The sequence below is a fragment of the Vulpes vulpes genome, chromosome 16 (genome assembly GCF_048418805.1).
Source record: "Vulpes vulpes isolate BD-2025 chromosome 16, VulVul3, whole genome shotgun sequence".
NCBI classification, from domain to species: Eukaryota; Metazoa; Chordata; class Mammalia; order Carnivora; family Canidae; genus Vulpes; species Vulpes vulpes.
In genome coordinates, this window is record NC_132795.1 from 64,146,468 (window position 1) to 64,173,332 (window position 26,865).

At 39.4% G+C, this 26,865-nt stretch overlaps 1 protein-coding gene across 3 annotated transcripts in view; it reads left to right on the forward strand.

Annotated features, from left to right (window-relative positions):
• LOC140595969 (uncharacterized) overlaps window positions 1–26,865 on the forward strand; it is a 72,779-nt gene that overhangs the window by 1,752 nt on the left and 44,162 nt on the right. For 2 of the 3 annotated variants that reach the window (XM_072742588.1, XM_072742590.1), the window contains 2 exons: window positions 281–401; window positions 1,596–1,660. The gene's annotated coding sequence lies outside the window, so the exon portion shown is untranslated. Of the gene's footprint in view, window positions 1–280; window positions 402–1,595; window positions 1,661–19,958; window positions 20,093–26,865 lie in introns of all 3 variants that reach the window. The other variant, XM_072742589.1, reaches the window with a different exon arrangement.

Below are 26,865 nucleotides of genomic sequence, written 5' to 3' on the forward strand. Positions count from 1 at the left end.
AAACTAAATTCTAATATACTATATGTTTGATTTCAGTTTATGAAATCTGTTTGTTTCTGTTTGTTCTGGGGAGAAAAGAGTGAGACGGTAGAAATCATATACATCTCTTTACAAGGATTGGCAATTTCTGGAAATTTTATGTTCTGAACTTTCAACAACACTGTTAATATTCATCAACTCTTGAGGCCCACACCCAGAACTTAAATCACAATTATCTGGATGATGTGTTCTATTGTGAACCACAAATAAAACTTAATAATTGCTTCTGCTACCCATGTAGAAATGCCTCAGGACTTCTAACTGAACTAGCCAATGGGAAGGATGGCAGAATGAATCCTCAGGGAGAAGTGACCAGTGAAGGCTGGACTGCTGTTCACATCTGGACTATAATAATTTAAATAGTAAGTGGGTTTGTGGGTACCATGTAGGGAAATACAGAGTATAGGCACTTACATAGTTCAGAACTAGAAAACTATGGAGTCTTTTGTCTGAATTCTTAGGTAGATAAATTGTCCTTATTTGTCCATCCATGCATCGATCCATTGTCCAACAGATAGTTACTAAATAACTTCCATATGCCAGGCATCTCTTGAATGCGATGAAGCTTCACATCTGGTACAGGGAGACAGATAACAACAAAATGATAAACAAGATTGTAGCAGGTGCTGTGCTATGAAGAAATAAGAAAAGCCATGATAAAGAGCAATGAGGTCATGACCAAGAAGCTGAGAGTCATGGAAGTGCTCTTGGAGGTGGTGGAATTGAAGCCGGAAGGAAGCCAGGCTAGCCAACAGCCTCGATAAGGGAATAGCAGGCTGACAGAGCAGCAGGTCCTAAGACTCAGGGCATTACCAGGTTCTGAGCCAATAGAAGGCTCCAGTGTACTGACCTGGGGCAAGATCAAAAAGTAGATGGTGATTAGGTTAAGCAGATTTGGGGACTGAAAACAAGTGTGGGTTTTATTCTAAATTAAGAGGACCCCTTTGAAGGGTTTGAGTCCCTTGCTTAAAACCAGAGCTGCGATTTACACCAGACAAGGAGCACGCTGACTGCTGCTGGAAAATGGTTGGTAGGAGACAGGAATGCCAAAGAGCAAGAGAATTTCAGAAACTCTTCTGCAGTCACATAATTACTCATTGGAATTTGTTCAGCTTTGGAATAATGTTACAAAGGCGTTCACTTTATAGACTCATTCTGGAGTATAGGTTTTGGCAACAGTTATGGGAACGTGTACTCTGGTTAATGCTATTACAGACCTGTGGCATGCATGGGGAAAAAACCAGTCACAGATCCCAGCTGCCTTACCTGTTGGCACCTTTTTAGTGAACACACCTGTTGGGGTGTATTGGCTTACTATTTGGATACCTGAATTAATTTCTGTCCACAACAGAAGCATTTTCACAGAAAGTTAGACTCACTAGTTACTTGTGAGATATCACATGATTTCATCATTGGCAGGCGTAACAACAAGAGGATTAAAGAATTATTTACCCAATTATGAGGAAGTAGAGGGCATGTTGGAGCCTGTGAACACATTTGATGTGTGGGTAATGGGGCTTGTCCTGGCTGCCCACTGACTTCTTCCTTCCTTACAGGTGAAGAAGAAAAATGCAGTTGAGCGAAACTCAACTTTCAGAAAGGGACAGGACTATAATTTTAGGTAAGTTTGTATTTGAGACCAAAATGAAACAAAACAAAAAATTTTAGGGGAGAAAAGTAAACTTTTCTAGTGATGGAGTCCCACGCCCAGGAAACTTACTACCTCAATGTGTATTTCTTTAATAGATTCTTCTTTAATTAATGGACTTCCTGAGATAGGGGTCATGACCCATCTGCATGTCCCCAGAGTCTGTTCTTTGTCCTGGTTTGGATAGGAGGTCACAGGACAGTGTATAGAGAGGGAGTTAGTTGAGATGGGTCCTGAAGGTGTTCTACGGGACGTTGGTATTTATCTATTCATGAGAGACATATACAGAAAGAGGCAGAGACACAGGCAGAGGGAGAAGCAGGTTCCTCTCAAGGAGCCTGATGTGGGACTCGATACAGAAACTGGGGATCACACCCTGGGCCAAAGGCCGGCCCAACCGCTGAGCCAGCTAGGCATCCTGGGGCGTTGGTATTTTCAAGGAATTCATGTCTCCTCAAGGGAAGATTCATGATTGCCAAGTTAGGAGGCTGGGTGGGGCAAAAGCATGTGAATCTCGCTCCAGAGTTGAACTGGAACCAAATCAGGCTTGGCTGCTTGGAAACTCATGACTGTGACATAGAGACTTTTCCCAGCAAAGCTATAGTTAGGACTTTTTCCTAACCAAGTAGGAAAATGAGTGCAACTAGTCTCTCCTGAGTGGCTTGGGGTGTCGGGCCCTCAGCTTGTAACCATTCTTGGAATGTGTAGCTGGGAACTAGTCAGCTCAAAAGAGAGTCTAGAAAGAAATTCAGACACATTTGTTAAAGGTCAAGAGAAAATGATACTTCCATTGCAATCTTTAGCAAGTTACAGTTGCCTTTGCCTGGACTACCTCCCAACTTAGCTTTTGGCCAGGATCTTGTTACGAGTTGAATTGTGTTTCCCTAAATTCTTATCTTGAAGTCCTAAACCTTAGTATTTCAGAATGTATAATTGGAGATGAGGACTTTGAGTAGTTAAAGTGAAGTCATTAAGGTGAACTCTAATCTAATCTGACTCATGTCCTTATAAGAGGGTTGATTAGGGCAGAGAGCACACGGAGAGAGACCATGTGAGGACACAGCAAGATGGCAGCCATTTGTAAGCCAAGGAGAGAAGCCTCAGGAGAAACCAAACCTGGCAACACCTTGATCTTGGATTTCTAACCTCTAGAACTGTGAGAAGATAAATTCTGTTGTTTGAATCACTCAGTCTATGGTATTTTGTGTATCAGCCCAGCAAGCTACTATGGATATTCCTTAAGACTCAGCTGAAGCTTCCCTCCTTGGTGGGAAGCTTGACCTATGGTGGTCCTCCTTGACCTGAGTCCCCTGATCTACACTGTTTTTTGCCCTTCTCCTCAGGTGACTGTATAATTTATCACTTAGTGGAGTAAAGGGTTTAATTTTAGCAATTCTCACAGGATAATGGATTTAAACTTGTTATTTCCTGGGTGAACAGGAGATGTAGGGTCATCCCTTGCTCTGAACCTCCATGACACTTCGTGATATCATGTTGTCAGTAAATCTCTGAATGAGCATCTCTCTCTCACCAAAAAGATCATAAGCTTCTCTAAAGCAGAGATGTGACTTGATGGCTCTGTGTCCCCAGTCACTGAACAGTGCCTGGCACATCGTAGCCAATCTGTATGTATTTACTGAATGAATAACTACATTTATATAGAAACTTGATGGCTTGGGACACCTGGATGGCTCAGCAGTTGAGCATCTGCCTTCGGCTCAGGTTGTGATCCCAGGGTCCTGGGACCGAGTCCCACATCAGGCTCCCTGGAGGGAGCCTACTTCTCTCTCTGCCTATGTCTCTGCCTCTCTGTGTGTGTCTCTCATGAATAAGTAAATGTTTTTTTTTTAAAGAAACCTGATGGCTTGATGGGCTTAAAACTAATGGTATTTATTCAGTTCAAAAAATCTCTAAAGTATAGGAAGAAAATGAAAGTTGACATAATTCCATGGCCTATTAACTTGTTAACATTAATTCAAAACTGAAAGTAAGAAAAAATTTAAAAACACAAAGGCATGGGGCAGCCCCAGTGGCTCAGCGGTTTAGCGCTGCCTTCAGCCCAGGGCTTGATCCTGGAGACCTGGGATCGGGTCCCACGTCAGGCTCCCTGCATGGAGCCTGCTTCTCCCTCTGCCTGTGTCTCTGCCTTTCTCTCTCTCTCTCTCTCTCTCTCTCTCTCTGTGTGTGTCTCTCATGAATAAATAAATAAAATCTATAAAAACAAAAACAAAAAAACACAAAGACAAGATAGGTTGGAAAGTAGTCTTTCTTCCCTCTGTTTCTACTCTCAGCTCTTTTTTCCAAAGGTAAACAATTGTCAATGTTTTCTAATGTATCTTTCCAATAAGAGGTTACACAAATATGTGCGTAGTTGTACTATTTTTTATCCTTTATCTATCAATCACCTCTGTTTTATTTCTCTGTTTTATCTTGTTTATCCAGAGAGATCATCCTGAACACACTGCTCTGTACTTTGCTTTTTAAAACAATTTATTAGGGGGGAGGGGCAGAGGGAGAGGGAGAGATAATCTCCAGCACACTCCCCACTGAGCATGGAGCCCAACCTGGAGCTTGACCTCATGACTCTGAGATCATGACCTGAGCCAAAATAAAAAATCAGACCCTTAACTGACTGAGTCCCCCAGGTGCCCCTGTATCTTGCTTTTCTAAGCGTAGTAAAGCTCATGTATCTTTTGATTTGAGTGCCTACAGATGTTCCTTCTCATTCACTCTTTTGCATGACTACTCTATTCCATTGGAAAGATACACTATAGTTTATTTAAGCAGTCCCCTAGGCTGTAGAGAGTTTTTCTGGACTTATGTTTTGGAAAGTTTCATGATCAGATCTGCACTGCAAAATTGTAGGGCAGGGGAATGTACATTTAAAGTTTTGATAGGTACAGTCAAATTTCCTCCAAGAAAAGAAGTACACTCCCACTACAGGATGAGCATCTATCTGCGTCCTCATACCCCTTCTGCACTAGGTATTCTCCAACTTTGTGATATTTATTAGTCTATGAGGAGAAACATACCCTGTTTGAATAGAAGCCATTTACATCTAAGAAACCAAATATTTGCACATATATTTCAATACCCCAGTTATCATTTGTCTTTTAACTTTGTGGCCTGTTTCTCTGGAAGTTAATGTATATAAATATATCCATACTTAAATTTGTCAATATTTTCCTTTATGGCTTCTGGGTTTTGTGCTCTGCTTTGCAAGAGCTTCTTTATTCTGAGATTCAAAGTAATTCTTTAATTTCTTTTTGCTTTTAAATCATTGATTCATTAGGAATCTATTCGTTTTATTTTATTTTAAATTTTTTTTTAAAGATTATTTATTTATTTGAGAGAGAGCGAGAGAGCATGAGCATGCACAAGCAGGGTGAGCTGCAGGTAGAGGGAGAGGGAGAAGCAGGCTCCCTGCTGAACAGGGAGCCTGATATGGGGCTCAAACCCAGGACCCTGGGATTATAACCTGAGCTGAAGGCAGATGCTTAACCAACTGAGCACTGGTTAAGCAAATGCTTAACCAACTGAGCCACCCAGCTCCCCCTGGAATCTATTCATTTAATGGGAAGACTGTGGTAAGATGTCAGCCTTATTTGGTTCAAGTGTTAGCCCCTGATTTTTTTAAATTTAAATTCAAGTTAGTTAACATATACTGCATTACTTGCTTCAGGGTAGAGTTCAGTGAGGTCAGTGACTCATGCATATAACACACAGAGTTCACCACATCAAGTGCTCTCCCTAATGCCTCTAATCCAAACACCCCATTCCGCTGCTAACCTCCCCACAGTAACCCTCAGTTTATTCCCTATAGTTAAGAGTCTTTTATGGTTTGCCTCCCTCTCCATTTTTATCTTATTTTATATTCCTTCCTTTCCCCTATGTTCAAATATTTTGTTATTTAAATTCCACTATGAGTGAAGTCATATAATATTTGGTTTTCTTTAACTGACTTACTTTGCTTAGCATTAAACCCTCTAGTTCTATCCATGTCATTGCAGATGGCAAGATTTCATTCTTTTTGATGGCTGAGTGATATTCCGTTGCACATACATACCACTTCTTCTTTATCCATTCATCTGTCCCTGGGCTTCTGGGCTTTTTCCATATTTTAGCCATTGTGTGCATTGATGCTATAAGCATTGGGGTGCATGTGCCCCCTCAAATCACTATTTTTGTATTCTGTGGAATAAATACCTGTAGTGCAATTGCTGGGTCCTAGGGTAGCTCTATTTTTGACTTCTAGGGGACCCTCCATATTGTTTTCCAGAGTGGCTGCACCAGTTTGCATTTCCACCAACAGTGTAAGAGGCTTCCCCTTTCTCTACATCCTAGTCAACATCTGCTGTTTCCTGAATTGTTAATTTTAGCTATTCCGATAGGTGTGAGATGGTATCTCATTATGGTTTTGATTTGTATTTTCCTGATGATGAGCAATGCTTCAAATGCATTGTGGAGCATTTTTTCATTTGTCTGTCAGCCATTTGTATGTCTTTTTTGGAGAAATGTGTGTTCATGTCTTCTGCCCATTTCTTGACTGGATTTTTTGTTGTTTGGGTGGTGAGTTTCATAAGTTCTTTATAGATTTTCGATACTAGCCTTTTATCTCATATGACATTTGCAAAAATCTTCTCCCATTCTGTGTGTTGTCTATTAGCTTTGTCGACTGTTTCCTTTGCTATGCAAAAGTTTTTTATTCAGATTAAGTCCCAATAGTTCATTTTTGTTTTTTTTCCTTTGCCTCTGGACACATGTCTAGCAAGGAGCTCCTGTAGCTGAGGTCCAAGAGGTTGTTGCCTGTGTTCTCTAGGATTTTGATGGATTCCTGTCTCACAGTTAGGTCTTTCATCTATTTTGATTTTATTTTTGTGTATGCAGTAAGGAAATGGTCCAGTTTCATCTTCTCATGTAGCTGAACAGTTGTCCCGATACAATTTGTTGAAAAAACTGTCTTTTTTCAATTGGATATTCTTTCCTGTTTTGTCAAAGATTAGTTGACCATAGAATTGAGGGTCCATTTCTGGGTTCTCTTCCATTGATCAATGTGTCTGTTTTTGTGTCAGTACCGTACTGTCTTGAGGATTATAGCTTTGTAATAGAGCTTGCAGTCTGCAATTGTGATGCCTTCATCTTTGGTTTTCTTTTTCAACATAACTGGCTATTAAGGGTCTTTTCTGGTTCATACAAATTTCTGAATTCTTTGTTCCAGCTCTGTGAAAAATGCTAGTGTTATTTTGGTAGGGATTGCATTGAATGTTCATGTAGACTGCTTTGGATAGCATAGATTTTTTTTTTTAAAGATTTAAAGAGAGAGAGAGAGAGAGAGGGAGAAGCAGGGTCCATGCAGGGAGCCTGATGTGGGACTTGATCCTGAGTCTCCAGGATCATGCCCTGGGCTGAAGGCAGCGCTAAACCGCTGAGCCACTCAGGCTTTCCTAGCATAGACATTTTAACAATATTTGTTCTTCCAATCCATGAGCATGGAATGTTTTTTCATCTCTCTGGGTCCCCTCAGTTTCTTTCATAAGTGTTCTACAGTTTTCAGAGTATATATCTTTTACCTCTTTGGTTAGGTTTATTCTTAGATATTACATGGTTTTTGGTGTAGTTGTAAATGGGATCAATTCCTTGATTTCTCTTTCTTCTCTCTCATTGTTAATGTATAAAATGCAACTGATTTTTATGTGTTGATTTTATATCCTGTGACATTGCTGAATTGCTGCATGAGTTCTAACAATTTTGGGGTGGAGTCTTTGGAGTTTTCTACCTAGAGTATCATGTTTTCTATGAAGAATGAAAGTTGACTTCTTATTTGCTGATTTGGATTCTTTTTATTTCTTGTTGTTTTCTGATTGCTGAGGCCAGGACTTCCAGTACTATGTTGAATAACAGTGGTGAGAGTGGACATCCCTGTTGTGTTCCTAACCTTAGAGGAAAAGCTCTAAATTTTTTCTCCATTGAAGATGATATTAGCTGTGGGTTTTTCATAGATGGCTTTTATGATATTGAGATATGTTCCCTTTACTTATACATTGTGGAGGGTTTTAATCCAGGAAGGACACTATTTTGTCAAATGCTTTTTCTACATCTATTAAGAAGATCATATGATTCTTATCCTTTCTTTTATTAATGTGGTGTAGCATATTGATTGATTTGTGGATGTTGAACCATCCCTGCAGCCCAGGAATAAATCCCACTTGGTCATGATGAATAATCCTTTAATGTACTCCTGGATCCTATTGGCTAGTATCTTGGTGAGAATTTGGTATCCATGTTCATCAGGGATATTATTCTGTAATTTTTTGATGGTATCTTGACCAGTTTGGGATCAAGGTAATGCTGGTCTCATAGAAAGAGTTTAGAAGTTTTTCTTCCATTTCTATTTTTTGTTTTCTAAATTAATTAATTAATTTTCTTATATTTGTTTTTATTTAAGTTCAGTTGGCCAATATATAGTATAACACCCAGTGCTCATCCCATCAAATGCCCTCCTCAGTGTCCGTCACCCAGTTACCCCAACCCCCATGCACTTCCCCTTCCGCAACCCTTTGTTTATTTCTCAGAGTTAGGAGTCCCTTATGGTTTGTCTCCCTCTCAAATTTTTCCCAGTAGGTTCCCATCCTTTCCCTTATAATCCCTTCCATTATTTTTATATTCCCCATATGAGTGAAACCACATGATGATTGTCCTTCTCTGATTGACTTACTTCACTCAGCATAGTACCCTCCAGTTCCATCCATGTCGAAGCAAATGGTGGGCCTTTGTCCTTTCTAATGGATGAGTAATATTCCATTGTATATATAGAGTACATCTTCTTTATCCATTCATCTGTTGAAGGATATTGAGGCTCCTTCCACAGTTTGGCTATTGTGGACATTTCTGCTATGAACATTGGGGTGCAGGTGTTCTGGCATTTCACTGATTCTGTATCTTTGGGGTAAATACTCAGTAGTGCAATTGCTGGGTCATATAGTAGCTCTATTTTTGACTTTTTGAGGAACCTCCACACTGTTTTCCAGAGTGACTGTACCAACAGTGTAAGATGGTTCCCCCTTTTTCCACATCCTCTCCAACATTTGTTGTTTCCTGTCTTGTTAACTTTTGCCATTCTCATTGGTGTGAAGTGGTATCTCATTGTGGTTTTGATTTGTATTTCCCTGATGGCAAGTGATGCAGAGCATTTTCTCATGTGCATGTTGGCCATGTGTATGTGTTCTTTGGTGAAATTTCTGTTCACATCTTCTGCCCAGTTCATGATTGTATTTTTTGTTTCTTGGATGTTGAGTTTAATAAGGTCCTTATAGATCTTGGATACTAGCCCTTTGTCTGATATGTTATTTGCAAATATCTTCTCCCATTCGTAGGTTGTCTTTTAGTTTTGTTGACAGTTTCTTTTGCTGTGCAGAAGCTTTTTATCCTGATTAAGTCACAATAGTTCATTTTTGCTTTTGTTTCCTTTGCCTTCATAGATATATCTTGTAAGAAGTTATATGTCCAAGTTCAAAAAGGGTGTTGCCTGTGTTCTCCTCTAGGATTTTGATGGATTCTTGTCTCACATTTAGATCTTTCAACCATTTTGAGCTTATCTTTGTGTATGGTGTAGGAGAAAGCTCCAGTTTCATTCTTCTGCACTTGGCTGTCCAATTTCCCCAGCACCATTTCTTAAAGACACTGTCCTTTTTCCAGTGGATATTCTTTCCTGCTTTGTTGACTATTAGTTGACCATAGAGTTGAGGGCCCATTTTTGGGTTCTCTATTCTGTTCCATTGATCTATGTGTCTGTTTTTGTGCCAGTACCATACTGTCTTGATGATCACAGCTTTGGAATACAGTTTGAAATCCGGCCTGTGCTGCCCTCGGCATTGGTTTTCTTTTTCAATATTCCTCTGGCTATTGGGGGTCTTTTCTGATTCCTTGCAAATCTTAAGATTATTTGTTCCCACTCTGAGAAGAAAGTCCATGGTATTTTATTAGGGATTGCCTTGAACATGTACATTGCCTGGGTAGCACAGACATTTTCACAATATTTATTCTTCTAATCCATGAGCATGGAACGTTTTTCCAGTTCTTTGTGTCTTCCTCAATTTCATTAAGATGTGTTCTGTAGTTTTTAGCTATAGATCCTTTACCTATTCGGTTAGGTTTATTCCTAGGCATCTTATGGTTTTTGGTGCAATTGTAAATGGGATTGTAAATGGGATTGTTAATTCTCTTCAGTCTCATGTCAGTGTATAGAAATGCTACTGATTTCTATGGATTGATTTTGTATCCTGCCACAGGGCTGAATTGCTGTTTGAGTTCTAGCAATCTTAGGGTGGAGTCTTTTGGGTTTTCTATATACAGTATCATGTCATCTGTGAAGAGGGAGATTTGGACTTCTTCTTTGCCAGTTTGAATGCCTTTTATTTCTTTTTGCTATGATTGCTGAGGCTAGGACTTCTAGTACTGTGTTGAACAATAGTGGTGAGAGTGGACATCTATGTTGTGTTCCTGATCTTAGGGGGAAAGCTCTCAGTTTTTCCCTATTGAGAATGATATTCACTGTGGGCTTTTCATAGATGGCTTTTGTGATATTGAGGTATGTTCCATCTATCTCTATACTTTGAAGTGCTTTAATCAAGAATGGATGCTATATTTTGTTCAAATGCTTTCTCTGCATCTATTGAGAGGATCATATGGTTCTTGTCTTTTTCTTTCTTCTTTCTTTCTTTCTTTCTTTCTTTCTTTCTTTCTTTCTTTCTCTTTCTTTCTTCTTTCTTTCTTTCTTTCTTTCTTTCTTTCTTTTCTTCTTTCTTTCTTTCTTTCTTTCTTTCTTTCTTTCTTTCTTTCTTCTTTTTAAAGATTTTATTTATTTATTAATGAAACACACACACACACACACACACACAGAGGCAGAGACACAGGCCAAGGGAGAAGCAGACTCCATGCAGGGAGCCTGACGTGGGACTCGATCCTGGGTCTCCAGGATCATGCCCTGGGCTGTAGGCGGCACTAAACCGCTGAGCCACCTGGGCTGCCCTTGTCTTTTCTTTTATTGATGTGATCTATCACGTTGATTGTTTTATCAATGTTGAACCCCCTTTGCATTCTGGGGATAAATCCAACTTGGTCATGATGAATAATCCTCTTAATATACTGTTGGATCCTATTGGCTAGCATCTTGATGAGAATTTTTGCATCCATGTTCATCAAGATATTGGTCTGTAATTTTCTTTTTTAGTGGGTCCTTTGATTTTTGGGATCAGGGTAATGCTGGCCTCATAGAAAGAGTCTAGAAGTTTTCCCTCCATTTCTATTTTTTGAAACAGCTTCAGAGGAATAGATATTAGTTCTTCTGTAAATATTTGGTACAATTCTCCTGGGAAGCCATCTGGCCTTGGAATCTTGTTTGTTGGGAGACTTTTTAAAAAAAAAGATTTAATTTATTTATTCATGAGAGACACACAGAGAGAGGCAGACACATAGGTAGAGGAAAAAAGGAGGCTCCATGCAAGGAGCCAGATGTGGGACTCAATCCTGGGAATCTAGGATCATGCCCTGAGCCAAAGGCAGATGCTCAACCAGTGAGCCACCTAGGTGTCCCTTGTTGGGAGATTTTTGATTCCCAGTTCAATTTCCTTCCTGGTTAGGGGTGTTTTCATGTTCTCTATGTATTCCTTTTTTAGTTTTAGTAGTTTCTGTGTTTCTGGAATACATCCATTGCTTCCAGATTGCCTAATTTGTTGGCATATAGTTGCTCATAATACATTTTTTAAAAAAGATGTTATCTATTTATTTATGAGAGACACAGAGAGAGGCAGAGACATAGGTAGAGGGAGAAGCAGGCTCCCTGTGAGGAGCCTGTTGCAGGACTTGATCCTAGGACCCTGGGATCACAACCTGAGCCAAAGGCAGATGCCTGACCACTGAGCCACCCAGGTGGTACCATTAACATTTTTACATTGTTTTGCCTTTCAAGAACATGATATATATTATTGTCACACACACACACACACACACACAGATATATTTAATATTTGAGTATAACTGACACATAATGTTATGTTAGTTTCAGGTGTACAACCATAGTGATTCAACAAGTTTATACAAAAACAGCTGCCATTAGCCCAGATATATCACATCATATTCTTTGGATATATTCTATTGATAATGAACATGTTATTTATCTTTTTATTATATTAATTCCTAAGTATTTTACTTTTTGTTGCTATTGTAAATGGGATTTTTTTTTCATATTCATTTGTGGCTAATGATTGCATATGTGACAAATTCAAAATATATGTAGATTTTCTGGATAGATGCAAGCATCAACTGAGAATGGCAGTAGTAACTTTAAGGACCATAGGGTTGGTGGTTTGTTCCAGTGACATGCTGAAGGGATAGAGTGAAGGCCCAAGTTTGCCAGCTGCCAATTCAGGGCCTGTTGTGGAGTAAGACATCTTCCTTGGCAGCATTCAAAAAGACTGCCATCTACCTTTTCTAGAAAGAACACTGCAGAAAAGTACACTAAGGATTTAATCATGAGTGTGGCAGAATGACATGGCAGATTTAATGTGCAGGTGTTGGTGGGATTTGATGTGAGGTCCAGGACCAAACAATCAAGAAAGAATTCTTGAGATGTTTTCAGTGCAAGAAAGGTTATTTATTTATTTATTTATTTATTTATTTATTTATTTAAGCATGGGGACAGGACCCATGAACAGAAAGAGTGGCCTTAGGATTATGAAGAGGGATTGATTATATACTATTAAGTTGGTGAGATGATGGGGAGAAGCAAAGGAAATTTCCAAAAGGATTTTCATATATTAAAGAAGATTTACAAGGATCCCAGAGGCCTTGCCATTGTCAGGCTAAGATTGTTTTTGCCTCTAGCAAAACATTAATATTAAGAGAGTTGGGAGTTCCTGGAGGAATGTCATGGTCTGCCTGTCTCAAGTATTTGTCAATGGGCTGCAAGTTGTAAGGAAATGTAATTTTATATACATTTATCTATTTGCCTTTGTTCTCTGTGTCAGCTGTGACAGGGCTTTGCTAATATCAGAGCTCTGATAGGAAGCATAGAAACTCAGACCTGGAATATCCTGACAACCTCAAGTCTTTGTACTTCCCTGAAACACTCTGGTATTACAAAATTGGTCACATTATGGCTCAATTGGGAAAGGTATATCCTGTTTCTGGGGGAAAAGGATTGTACATAAGAAGCGTTGAAGGATGAGGCCAGAAAGTGGTAGATAACTTGGGAGTGGATATAAAGTATGTTGACTGGGGCCTGGTGGGCAGGCTATAGAACTAGAAAAGAGTTAACTCATGAGGACACTCTCCCATGATTCCAAATTTAACATCCTGACAAGGTGGTCTGGAGCCAGTCTTACTCTGCTGCTGCTGGGATGACCCCTCACAGCTACAAAATGATACCCTAGAAGCAGGTTTTCTCAATTCAATCCATGTGATATTTTGAGGGGAAGGAGGAATGCACTGTAGGGTATTTAATAGCATCCCTAGCCTCTGCCCATTAGATGTCAGTAGTGTCTCCCCAGTTGTGAAAATCAAAAATTTCTCCAGACTATTGAATATCCCCTGGGGGAAGGGGAACTCACTCCCAATTAAGAACCACTGTTTTAGAAGAAGAGGAAAATAGTTTGTTTCCAGGGAAGATAAAGATGCTCTGTGGAGCTTCTGGTAAGTCCCACTAAGAAATCCACAGTGCACACTCCTATGGCTCTGGAGCAAGGTCTTGTTGTTTACAGTAGAGAGCTGTTATCTGAAGACCAGCCCATGGCACAGCATACTCAGTGGTAGCAGATTAAGCACCAGTTATTTATTTATTTATTTATTTATTTATTTATTTATTTATTTTAATAAATTTATTTTTTATTGGTGCTCAATTTACCAACATACAGAATAACACCCAGTGCTCATCCCATCAAGTGCCCCCCTCATAAGCACCAGTTCTCGAGAGGTCAAGTGACTATGAAGGCAGAACTGCTCACCACAAACTAGGTACTGTCAGACCCATCATATCATAAAGTTGCATAAGCAGCAATCCATTGTTTATTAGAAATGGACATCTGGGATCAGACCTGAGCAGATCCAGAAGGCATCAGTTTCATGAATAGATTCTCAACACTTTCTTCTGTCGTCTCATCTTCTCTCCTGCTCATTCTTATCACCTTGTGAAGAGTTCCATATGACCAGCTGATGAAGGAGTAAAGATGTGAATTAGGATGGATTTGTAGTCTGTGTGTTCCTTATGTTGTTGAGATCCAGTCATAGGCTATTTCCATATCACTGGGATGGTGCAAGACTATAATGAGGTTAAGAATTGGGATCCCTGGGTGGCACAGCGGTTTAGCGTCTGCCTTTGGCCCAGGGCGCGATCCTGGAGACCCGGGATCGAATCCCACGTCGGTTCCCGGTGCGTGGAGCCTGCTTCTCCTCTGCCTATGTCTCTGCCTCTCTCTCTCTCTCTCTCTCTCTCTCTCTCTCTGTGTGTGACTATCATAAATAAATAAAAATCGAAAAAAAATTAAAAAAAAAAAAAGAATTCTCAGTGAGCAGAGCTCTGAGCATCATTTGTGTAGAGGCAAAACTGTCCTGAGCTGAGAATATACATGGACTTCTGGGCAGAAGAAAATGGGCCACAGGTTGGCCAGTGTCTTGGAGAAGCAAGATTAAATATTGGAAATTTGGAGATCTGGGGCAGAGCAATGTGAATGGATCTATGCACATGGGAATAAAGTGTGTGGACCTCTGTGTCTCCTACAATGTCCACCATAAAGGATTCACAACATCCACTTCAGACTGCTGGACCAGAGTTTCTAGTCCCCAGAGGAAGAACACTTCTGAAAGGGACTTGGTAAAAGTACAACTAAATTTAAAGTTATTGTTATTGCCCTGGCCAGTTTTGCCTCTTCATGACTGTGGAACAGTAGCCAAAAATGAATAACTATCTTGCCAGGTGTAATCAACCTGATTACCTTGATGAAAGAATTGGTACCATATACTGGAGGCAGAGAGGAGTATGTCTAGAGCTTGGGAGACTCCAACTGTCAGGGCCAACCTGCAATCACATCTTCTCTATGACCTCCTTTAAGAGTGCTTTTCAGGATTTCTTGGAGATTCTTTGTGGGATGCTCATTTAGTGGCCCTCTATGAATCTGGGCTAGCTCACACTGTCTCCCTCTCCCTCCCTGAATCACACCCACTTTTCTGGTGGGAATCTCCTCATCTACCAGGGAAACCATTTATATTCAAATTATTGCCTCATATCCACTTCTGGGAGTGCCCAGAAGATACTGACATACAAAGAAAACCTAAGAAAACTAACCAGAAACAGAGCTAATGAAAATTTGGTAAAGTGATCACTATATGCATGCACACATGCACATACACACACATGCACACCCATGTATAAAATATATGCATATAATCAATGACTTTTTTTGATGCTAGTACTAAAGAAAAAAGCTAAAAACAAAAAAGGAAAGAAGATCCTTTTCAAGACAAAGAAAGTGAAAAATAAAAAAATTCACAAAATATGTTCATATCAATATAAAAATTATTAGAGGAAGAAAATTCTATAAAATGTAAATATTTAAAAATTAAAAAAAAAAAAAAAAAGGGATCCCTGGGTGGCGCAGCGGTTTAGCGCCTGCCTTTGGCTCAGGGCGCGATCCTGGAACCCATGATCGAATCCCACGTCGGGCTCCCGGTGCATGGAGCCTGCTTCTCCCTCTGCCTGTGTCTCTGCCTCTCTCTCTCTCTGTGACTATCATAAATAAATAAAAATTTTAAAAAAAATGTAAATATGTGCAATTATATTCTATGTTTCTGGAAGTGAAGATTTAATTTAAGCAAGAATATAAAATTATTCTATAATGCAGTTTCAATGAAATTACAACTTCTTTAATTTTGAAAAATATTCTAAATCAACTTATAAAACAAAAATAAGGGAAGTGATAATTTTATTCTTATAGGTTGGCATTGTCATAGATAAGCAGATTAGTGTAAGAGAATATATGTAATCATCACTTCAGAAAGAATGAAGGTAGACTCTCAAATTAGTAGGAAATAATGTGTTACTTGGTTAATGTTTGGAAAATTGGGGAAAAATTAATTTAGATCCCTACGTCATGCTATATATGATTATGGACAGACACATTTAGGATTTAACCTGCAAGTGTCCTTAGAGATGGATGAATGCTTTCCAAATCTCTCTCTCTTTTTTTTTAAAGATTTTATTTTTAAGTAATCTCTATACCCCATGTAGAGCTCAAACTTATGACCCCAAGATCAAAAGTTGCATGCTCCACTGACTGAGCCAGCCACGTGTCCCTAATGCCTTCTTAATCTTGAAATGAATATCAAAAACCATTAAAGGAAATAAATGTAGGATTTGATCACAAATCCTAAAAATTTGAGAAAATAGAAAATCATCTGCATGACAAAAAAAGCATAAACCAAGTTAAATGTAAATGAAGAACTTTGGGAGAAATTAAATATATACATACACATGCAGATATATATTATATAAACATATCCATACCTTATAAACCAGTAAGAAAAAATATGAGGTAACATATATGTTACCTCAATAGAGGTAAACAGCTATGAACAGGGAAATCAGTCACACACACACACACACACACACACACACACACACACACACACACAAACGCATACTCGCAAACACCCCCACACACACAAAACTCTAAAGCATGAATAGTACATAATAGCAATAACAAAACAAAACACACAAAATGAAAATGAGTAAAATCTATTGGCTATCAGCTTGTCAAAAATTAAGGGGTGATGATAAGGCCCATTGGAGGGAAAAGTGTGGGAAAACTGGTCCTCTTCCACACTCCAGGTGGGAACATCCCTGGTGAAGCCTCTATGGGAGGTTATCCGGCATCCACATATCTATCAACTCTGTTAGGTCTCCCCAGTTTGCGGCCAAGACATGGTACTGAAGGATAAAGAGTAGCTCAAACTCTCCATGTACAAGAAGTACATGGCAACTTTGTTCATACCCTCATCAAGGGATTTCATCAAGGGATTCTCAGTTCTTTCCCAGTTCTTGGCACCACATAACCAATATGCTTTGCCCCAAGTACATTAGCCCTGGCACACACCCGAATCGCAGTACTGCACCCTTAATACCTGCAGGGCCATGCAGGTATAATCCACTCCTTGAAGAAAGCAGGTAATGAGCACTCAAGGAGTCCAAGTGGTAACATAGGAAATGTTTTTTACTAATACCATTCAATTGATTTTCAATCAGCAGAGAAATGATTTCCCAGTAGGAAAACTGGATTCATTTTTCCTTCAGTGTCTCTTCTTGTTTGAGGTCTACTTTGGATGTGGACCATGACTTAGTCCCCAGGGCTCTTTATTCATTATGTCTTCTCACTTCTCAGATTTCAAAGTCTACTAGTTCCAGTAACTAGGTTTTAAGTCCAATTCAGAGATGATAGATGACTCTATTTTTACTCTGCCTTTATGGAGTTATAGTGGAAATACTCTGAGAGGGTATTTTAGGGGTTTGGGTTACAGGGCTGGTAGAGGTAGTGATACCTGATAGGGAAACCACCCAGGACACCCTCCATCCTCTCTTCTTATAGCAGTCTCTGGAGCCTAGCTGCTTTCCTTTTTTTTCTTTTTCTTTTTTGCTTTCTTTTCTTAAAGACATCCTCTAAGTTGGCTAGAGAATGGGATATACTCCTCCTGGTTTTCTTTTGCTTGGGGTGAGGAACAAAGCACTGTCTCACTACTACAATCAAGTGGAGCAGCAATCACAAGCACATGTTGTTCTGTGCACTGAAGTCTCTGTATGTTGTTCCTGATTACCTTTTGAAATGGTAATTGAAGTGTCTTTTTAGATTTCTCTGGTTTTATTTCTGAGTTTAAAACTCCAAATTCGGGGATCCCTGGGTGGCTCAGCAGTTTCGCGCCTGCCTTTGGCCCAGGGCGCCATCCTAGAGTCCCGGGATTGAGTCCCGCGTTGGGCTCCTGGCATGGAGCCTGCTTCTCCCTCTCCTCTGCCTGTGTCTCTGCCTCTCTCTCTCTCTATGTCTATCATAAATAAATAAAAATAAGTTTAAAAAAATAAAACTCCAAATTCCTCCCTTTTGATACTTTCCTTGCACTTAGGAGATAGGTGTAGCCTCTGTTTCTTTGAGGCCCTCTGCCCAGATGGCAGCTCTTGGTCAATAAACCCTCTCAGTGGCTTCTCCTCAAATGGGACGGTTTTCCTTGGTCAAATGAAAAGTCAGCTCCTCACTGAAGCATAGTTGAAACACCAAATGTATAGTGAATCTGAGATTATACTTATTACTAGAGCGACTCAAGCTAATTATGAGAAATGACAATGCACCATGCTTTCATCCCAAATCTCAGTTTGTAGATCAGATACATGGAGTGGTTGCTATTTAAAATTGTGATTTTAAAACCTATTTATCAACTCTTTCCTTTCGCAAGTTGTATATCCATAAATATGTCAGTGGAGTTGAAAGCTCTATGCCTACTCATTGTCCCTTCTCTTAATAAGAGGACTCATGAGATTTTTCTCTTCTTTTGTTGTGAAATACACGTTAGATTATACACGTAAATGCATCGTATGATTGCTCTTGCTTTATCTGTTATGTACAAAACAACACACATATATTTTAAAAAATTCTCACGATGCTCAGCCACTTCTCTCTACTCATTTCATTCGCTGGAGCAGATCAGTATTTTAAGTTATGTTTTATTACTATGCCAAACTAGCCATACCTCTTGGGGGAAAGAGACTAAATGCTAATAAGCTTCACATTCCATACACACCTCCTTGCCCAATATGATAAAGGGCAGTGTATTTATCATAGTCTCCTGTTTTCTAGTTCTTTCCAGATCTCTCTGCAGAAGGTCTGTATGTTCCTTACCATCTTTTTATAAGCTTGCCAAATTTCTTACTTAAGGCCAGGTTAGATGGCTCTTTAAACCTCTAGGCATCCCTGAAGGACAGCAGAGAAATTCACAGGCAATCTCTCAGCTTCACCCAGCCTGACCTTCCCATCGCATGGCACAAGGCACATCATGCTCCTTTTTTTCAAGTTCTGCAGGTCCCACAGAGGTGCCCACCTGGACTGTATTGTTCTGCCTCTTGTCCACTATTGGCTCTGTGATGCCATCTAACTTGAAGTCCACAGCTTGTTACTATTGCAGACTTTCCTCAGCCCTACCTATTTCATTCTCTCAGGAACAGTGAAATACTTTACAAGGCTGTATTACCTTCTTAGATGTTTCTTACTGGATGGAATCTAATACAATTCATTCCTTACAGGTGGCATTTAGATAGCAGTGTACCTTGGCAGTCCAACCAATGCAGAACTGGTTAATTATTTCTTTAAATTCTTTCCAGTGGTTTCCCACCCCTCTGCAAGCTGATTAACCAGAAGGGCTTGATAGTACTATGGAATTCTAGATTCTAACTTTAACCAAGGAATTAGAATCTTTAGGAATGGCATCACAGAAGCTAGGCTTTTCTAGATAATTTTGTCTCAGGCAGGTGGACTGTATTTGGGACCCACTTGTCATAGCCCCCTTGTTACTCTCTTACCTTCTACTAATTCAGTAATAGTTAAGAGCCTGTTAACCTCTTGAGGACAGAAATAATGTCTCATTTGTATATCCATTCATACATTCATTTGCTCATTCATCCAGCTGATGTTCACTGAGTTCCTGTGGTATGTGAGGTACTGTGTTAGGTGCTAGTGGAACAAAACTGAGCTTGACACTCTCTTCTGGACAATCCATAGTCTTTGCATGGAGATGGGCATGAAAATAAATAGTTACGAGGCTACATGCTGGGGGCTAAATGAGCTCTGAACAAAAATATTGATGGACCCAGCAAGGAAAGTAACCATAGCTGCTCAGAGGATGCAAGACATGCAAGAGATGAGGTGATGCTTGAGTTGGGTCTTAATGTTTATGAAGGACAGAAGTTCTCAAAGTGTCCAGCAGCCGCAGCAGTAGCACCTGGAAACTTGTTCAAAAGGCAGATACTTTGACCCTTCTGGACTTATTGAGTCAGAATCTCTGGGGTAGGCCAGTAGTCAGTGTTCAGTAAGCCCTCTAGGGTCCCTCCTTATAGATCAAGTCTGAGAAGCATGGGCCTGGGCTTTTGCCAAAAAGGCAGGATGAAGGGGGTAGAGATTCTTACTGTGATTGAAAGATAGCACTTCTTCCTGAAAATTAAGTTTACAATTATTTTGGCTTGCAGGGCAGAATATTTTTCAGAATTGAGTTAAAAGAAATGCCACCAACTTTTCCTTAAGAATTCTGCAGATGGTGAAATCATTTATGTGTGAAGGTAGACTGGCTTGCCATGGGATTTTGTTCATGACATCAGAGGAGGTATGGTGGATGTTCTTTTTTAAAATTTATTTATTTTTTTATGGTGGATGTTCGTATTTATAGCATCCTCTGATAAGATTTTCTCTAAAAATTCCACGAGCTGGTGGATCTCACATTTTGGATTCTGGCCATAGTGAAAAATGTCATGAAAAGGGGAAAAAGAAGAAGAGGTTGGCCAATTTAAAAGACAGGTTCTGGTATGGAGTAATTGTCAAGAGGCTTCGCTGGGTCTGATCAATGACAGTTAGTGGCACTTAATCTTTTTCACGTCTGAGAGAGAGAGAGAGAGAAAGAGAACCTGGTGCTTGCTCTTTCAGCCCACCACCCTTTCATGTGGTCATACCAGGAGCCATGAACCACTAGAGGAGGTAAGAGCACCGTTAGATCTCAATACCAGGGCTAAACCCAAAGCAATGCGGTTAATTTGGCATCTCTTTGAAATAAGCTTCTAACACTTTTATTCAGCTTATTTAGTGAAGGACAGGTAGTTGCGACTAAGAAAAGCTGTATCCATCTTTACAGTTTAAGGTGGATATTCATCATATGCATTTATCATATGTGACTTTGTCCACATAGACCATTTTGTGGGTCTCATACAATTTTAATAATGAAATACTTCGCCTGTTCCTGGTTAACAGTACTTAGTTTCAGATCTACTACTGAATCTGGCAGCTCAGCGTTAGAGCAAGGGTCCTCCTGTGGCTCTCACCTCATAGCTGTGCTTTGCAATGCACAGTTGATTAATCAGAAAGAGGTACAACAAAGAGAGAGAGAGAGATACCACTGAGGATAACTTTTATTATGATGAATGCACTTTGCCTACTTGGCAAACATGGGATTGGTTTTCTTTCACTAGTTTTAAAGATTTTCATTCACACATCATAGGGGGATGAATGGAAACTTAGTTAGCTAGTACCATACTTTTAGTTCATTCCGGTGATATTATAGTGTACCAGATGGATTGGTACAAGTGGCAGCTTCCTGATGTTGGCTCTGCACAATAATTATAAAAACTATATTAGCATATTATGTATATGTTATGTATAGTATATATTACAATATGACTAATTATAAAAAAGTAATCTTAATATTGGATGTTTGCTATGTTTATAAGCATTGTGTAAAGTAGACGTGAAACTTTGTTCAGAGATTAAAGAGTCTACAGATCAAGAAGGCAAGTAGCTGAAACGTTCTTTTCTAAGTCAGTATGAACAGAGAAGTATGTTTGTGGCTGACTAGAGCCCTCATGCCTCATGTTGACTGATACATGTATCAGTCAGAACTCTTCAAAGAAATAGAATCAATAGGAGATGACGTGTGTGTGTCTCTCTCTGTGTGTGTGTGTGTGTGTGTGTGTATTTTAAAGAATTGCTTCCTGCAATTGTGAGGGCTAGAAAGTTTGAAATTCATGGGACAAGCTGGCAGGCTGGAAATGCAGGCAGGATTTAATATTGCAGTCTTGAGGCAGAATCCATCTTATCTGGTAATCCTAAATTTTTGCTCTTAAGCTTTCAGTTGACTGGATGAGGCCCACTCACATTACTGAGGGTAATCTTGACTTAAAGTTACCTGATGTAGGTGTTCATAAGATCTATAAGATACCTTCACAGAAACACCCAGATTGGTTGGCTAACTAACTGGGTCCATAGACCAGGCAAATTGACATGTGGAGCTATCATAACACAGGACTTGAGGAGAATCATAAGAGAAGCCTTGGATACCTTCTCCCTCCCATGCATCCTTCTTCCATGACTATTCTCAAAAATTCTCTGCATAAATATTGGGAAATGTACTCAATTGGAGTCTTATCTAGCTTTGTAATTTTTCTTATCATTAGCTGTCTGTCTTCTTTCATCATATTTGCTTCTAGAGAAGTTGTTTTGACAGAGTCTTTTAATTCACCTGAGTGACATAATTGATAGGGACTATTTTTAATTTATGTTTCCATAGATTTCTGTTTTTTTTTAAAATTTTTTTTTAATTTTTATTTATTTATGATAGTCACAGAGAGAGAGAGAGAGAGGCAGAGACACAGGCAGAGGGAGAAGCAGGCTCCATGCAGGGAGCCCGACGTGGGATTCGATCCTGGGTCTCCAGGATCGCGCCCCGGGCCAAAGGCAGGCGCCAAACCGCTGCGCCACCCAGGGATCCCTCTGTTTTATTACAAATTGCATTGAGGAAGTACTTTCATTTTGGTCTTTTTCTTTCCCTCAAGAGAAAGGGTTGGTCAGGATAAGGGTTGGCTATAATGTGTTGGTCATAATGGTCAGGCTTGACTATAATGAATTGTGGGGGCAATGCAAATACTTCCTGATTTGGACATTTAATTAAATTTAATCAGATAAATGGATTGTCATTAGGGGCTCTGAGATACTGTTATCTTGATTTTTTTGACAATGTATTATTTTTGTCTTTGATGAACAGTTAAGGGTCACCTGGTTCTACTTTCTGCTTGAAAACCATCCTTTGCCCAGTATACTGACAGATGCTTACTCAGGGAAGCCCAAAGACTGGGCACTCTCAATATTAAAAACTAGTCATTTCCAGGATCCTTGGGTGGCGCAGCGGTTTGGCGCCTGCCTTTGGCCCAGGGCGCGATCCTGGAGACCCGGGATCGAATCCCACGTCGGGCTCCCGGTGCATGGAGCCTGCTTCTCCCTCTGCCTGTGTCTCTGCCTCTCTCTCTATCTCTCTGTGACTATCATAAATAAATAAAAATTAAAAACAAACAAACAAACAAACAAACAAACAAAAAAAACTAGTCATTTCCTTTATAGGAACTATACTTATTGGAGAGATACTCATTATATGGAGCAGAGATCCATCCATTTGTCTCAGTTCTTTCCATTGCAATATAAAATGTAATGACATATTATAAACTTGTTTCTACTTTAAAGTCGTATGTGAAGAAGGTACATACAGGCCTTAAATCCTAAATCACCCATGTAACCCTCTAGTCTCTTCTGTCTAAACAGTGTTGTATCCCTGAGATATCTTCTTCTGTGGAGGTTTTAGGATCCTTTCAGTCTGTTTTGGCACCTTCCAATTCTGGTCAATTGCTTTTTTGATAGGTATATCCCTAAAGTGTTCACTAGTTTCCTAAGCTGCCCAGATGTGATCTTAATATTGAAGATAAGAGGCCACAACTGCTAATGCTAATTTGAAAACCCTGCTAGAGAAGACATATAAGATTGCACATATGGTCTATGGGAATGGCACTCTCTGTGGTTGTGCAGTGTGCAACTTTTATGGCTGTATACAGTGGGTCTGCAGCTCAATAACACAGTTAGATCAAATTGGCATGAAGTCCTAGAATTACCTTCTGTTGCTGTAGATCTTTCCATTTGAAATAAGTCTCCTTAGTTCATTTGAAATAAGTTCTCCATAGTTTTGAAGTTAATTTTTAAAATTCAACTCCAGAATTTGGAGTTTTTTACCTTAGTCCCTGCACTGACCTTGATTTACATTTGCATCCAATTTTAGAAAAAAAAAATCTCTTCTACCTGGCTTCCCCAGTCTCTATTTCCCCAAGATAGGACTGGTTGCTCAGGATAGCATTCAGTGGCATTCTCTCCTAGGATTCCAGGGGCCCTTCATTGTTAGAATCTCCTGAAAGACAAAATACCACAAAAGCAATTTGCACTCCACTTTTCCAGGTGTGAATTTCTCACAAAACTCCTCCAAAGCTCTGAGAGTCAGACATTAATGAGGTCATCCTGTGAAAGTAGTAGTTTAGATATTAGGCAATCCTTGGGATTTCAATGAGAGGAAATCAATGAGAGGAAAGGAAGTCATAAAGGAAAGACAAAACTATAGAAGACTTTTCCAACACAGTGATTAAGTACACCTTATAAATATGTAATAATTTATAAATTTTAGTCATTTATTAATTAAGAATAGTAATTGAATTAACAGATTCCATCTTGTTGACCCTGCTGCTTGGAGGGGCATGTGGAGCATAGAGACAAGGAAACAGCCCTATGCTTAGAATGGTTATATAGTAGGAGGATGAACAAGATGTTAGCACAGTACTGTAAAATTATGATTCGAATATAACATGCCAAGTACTCACAAAAGGAAGAAGTGACAGAGCATTCCTAGGCGTTCAGCGAAGGAATCATGAAGTGATGAGTCTCAGATGTATGTTGACAGGTGAACAGGAATTTTAAAGCTTCACAATTGGGGAAGGAGAAAGCATTTGCACATACTATCTTATTTGACTCCTATAAATGTTAAGGATAGGTAAGAAGAAAAGGGACACTCTCCTCCTCTAACTGGTGAAGTAAATGAAATTTAGAGAATTTGAGGGATTTTCTTATTAATATACGTTATTATTCAATGGGGTCAGGTCTGAAACAGAGAAAATTGGGCATCGAGTCTAGCTTCCTCCATTATACCCAGAGAACCTGGATATATTGACAAGAATCTCACTGAGGAATGTCTCAGACAGTGTTTCTCAAGAATTAGAGCATTTTTGCTAATATATAATTGTTTTCTTAATTGAGTTGCTTTTGGCTTCACCCAGGGAATCCAGGCAAAATAAGGAGAGTGGCATGGCAATCTGCTGATTGAGAATTTATGATTGTTCATGCAATCATAAATGCCTGAGCAAACAAGTAAGGTCCAACTATGTGCCCAGCTTAGTCCTTTCCTTCAAGGAAGTCAGTCAAGAAAGGAAAGAACTCATAGTCGAGACAGGCAAGAAAAGAGAAAAGAGAAAATGACAATGCATGAATACAATGATAGGACAAACATACCCACGTTTAAGTCAATATATATGTGAAACTTATCCAGCCCTGGGTTGTCAAAGGAAGCTTCCAAGAGTAGGCAGTGTCTATGTAAAGATCCGAAGAGAAGTAGGAATTATTATCCAGGTAAAGATGAAAGGGGATGTGAGTCAGATGAATAGCATATGAAAAGATCCAGGGTGTGGGGAAGCATTGTGAGTTAAAGGATGATTGTAGCAAGAATGGAATGGCTGAAACAGGGCCCAGGCTGCCAATGGCCTTGAAAGTCATATGAAAAACTTGGAATTCAATCTTTAATCCATCTGTGGAAGGTTAAAGTAGAGAAATGCCTTGGTCAGATTTGTATTTTACAAATATTACTGACTACAGAAAAGAAAGGTTGGAAGGGTCAAGATGAAATGCAGGCAGACAACTGGGAGGCAAAGAGTGGCCTGACATGAGTAAAGCTGCTAGTGATGTGTTTACGGGGTTGATTGGAGAGGTGTTAAGGAACAAACTGGACTCTATGAGGTGGCAGATATGGAGGCAAAGGAGATAAAGATGATGACAGGTCTGAATCCATCCAGCTGGGTGGTTTATGGATGCAGGAAACCCTCTAAGAGAAGCTTATCCTACACTTTTGCTTCTGAGGCTAGGAAAAGATCCTTTAATATTTTGGCAGAGCAAGGCAAACAGGTTTTACTTTAAAAAGTGTTTCCATTGATTCTAACTCCTCTATTCTCATTTATAACAATACAAATTATTTTGGAAACTTTGGCAACGGAGTTATCATGAAATAGGGTCAAAGGAAACAGAATTTTAGTAAAATGGATATCCACAGATTTCAATTCATGTAATCCTTGATTTTAAGGACTTAGGTCTAGGAAAATGTGAGCTTGAAAATACCTTCAATTCCATCATTTATATCAAGCTAAGAGAAATTTGAAAGATCAGGATTTTTAACTTGCAGTTTTATTTCTAGAAAGATGATGGTATTTGATGTGAAAGAAAGTGTTTTTAACATTCATAAGTGAGGCATTTCAAGAGCTGTAGCCATATCTAGAAAAACAATTCATATTCATTCATTCATTCATTTAAGTAATCTCTACACCCAATGTGGGGCTTGAACTCATGACCCCAAGAGTAAGAGTCGCAGATTCTTCTGACTCAGCTAGCTAGGCATTCCACAATTCATATTTTTCATCTATTCCTATTACTCGTGGGAAGTCCTTGAAATCACATTTGTCTTAGGTTAAAGAGTGATTTTGTTTTATTTATCTTTTCCCTAGGAGACCATAGCTGTATATTCAAAAAGATGTGTAAACCATCCCTCCCTTTCTTCCTATTTTCAAGTAAATATTTCTTTATTTTATCTTATTTTCTGGGTGTTTAGACTTTTAGGACAGTTCTTTAGCTCCCTCAGTGAATTCTGTGAAAGTCCATAATATATGCCTCTCCTCTTTTCCTGCTCCTTCTTTTTTTCCTTTAGGAATCATTCCCATCCTTTTACAATAGTTCAAAACCAATTTCTGGTCCTTTCACTGATCTAAACACAGGAAATAGGGAAAAAAAGGAGGAGAGCACTCTCCATCAATTCATTAGGAATCAGAAAGGAAAGAAGTAGAAAGAGTAACTTGTTAGTAAGATAAAGATCATTACCTAAGAACACAAGGAGATGCTGCTGGTGCCAAACCCAGAGCTTGACTTCTTAAACTGCAGGTAAGTTGGGTTATAAGAAGGAAATAGGCTCTCCCAGACCTCCACAGGACCCCGTTTTTGAGGCCCTGTGAGTTGTTTGGTTACCTTGCAGTCAGAGCCTTTTCAATCTTGCTGCGTATTGCTCACCAGGTGTTTCTTCATAGGGGAATTCTAATTCAGTAAAAGGATGTCTTCAGTAGAGGTTGCTTGTTTGCATTTTGCCACATTGCCATCATTAGGAATCATGTCTAAAATTTCCTGTATCCAGGTTGTGCCTGAAAACATTAGAAATAGTTCTTTAGTCTGCTGGATTTTCATCCTAAGTAATCAAATATTTTGAAGAAAGAC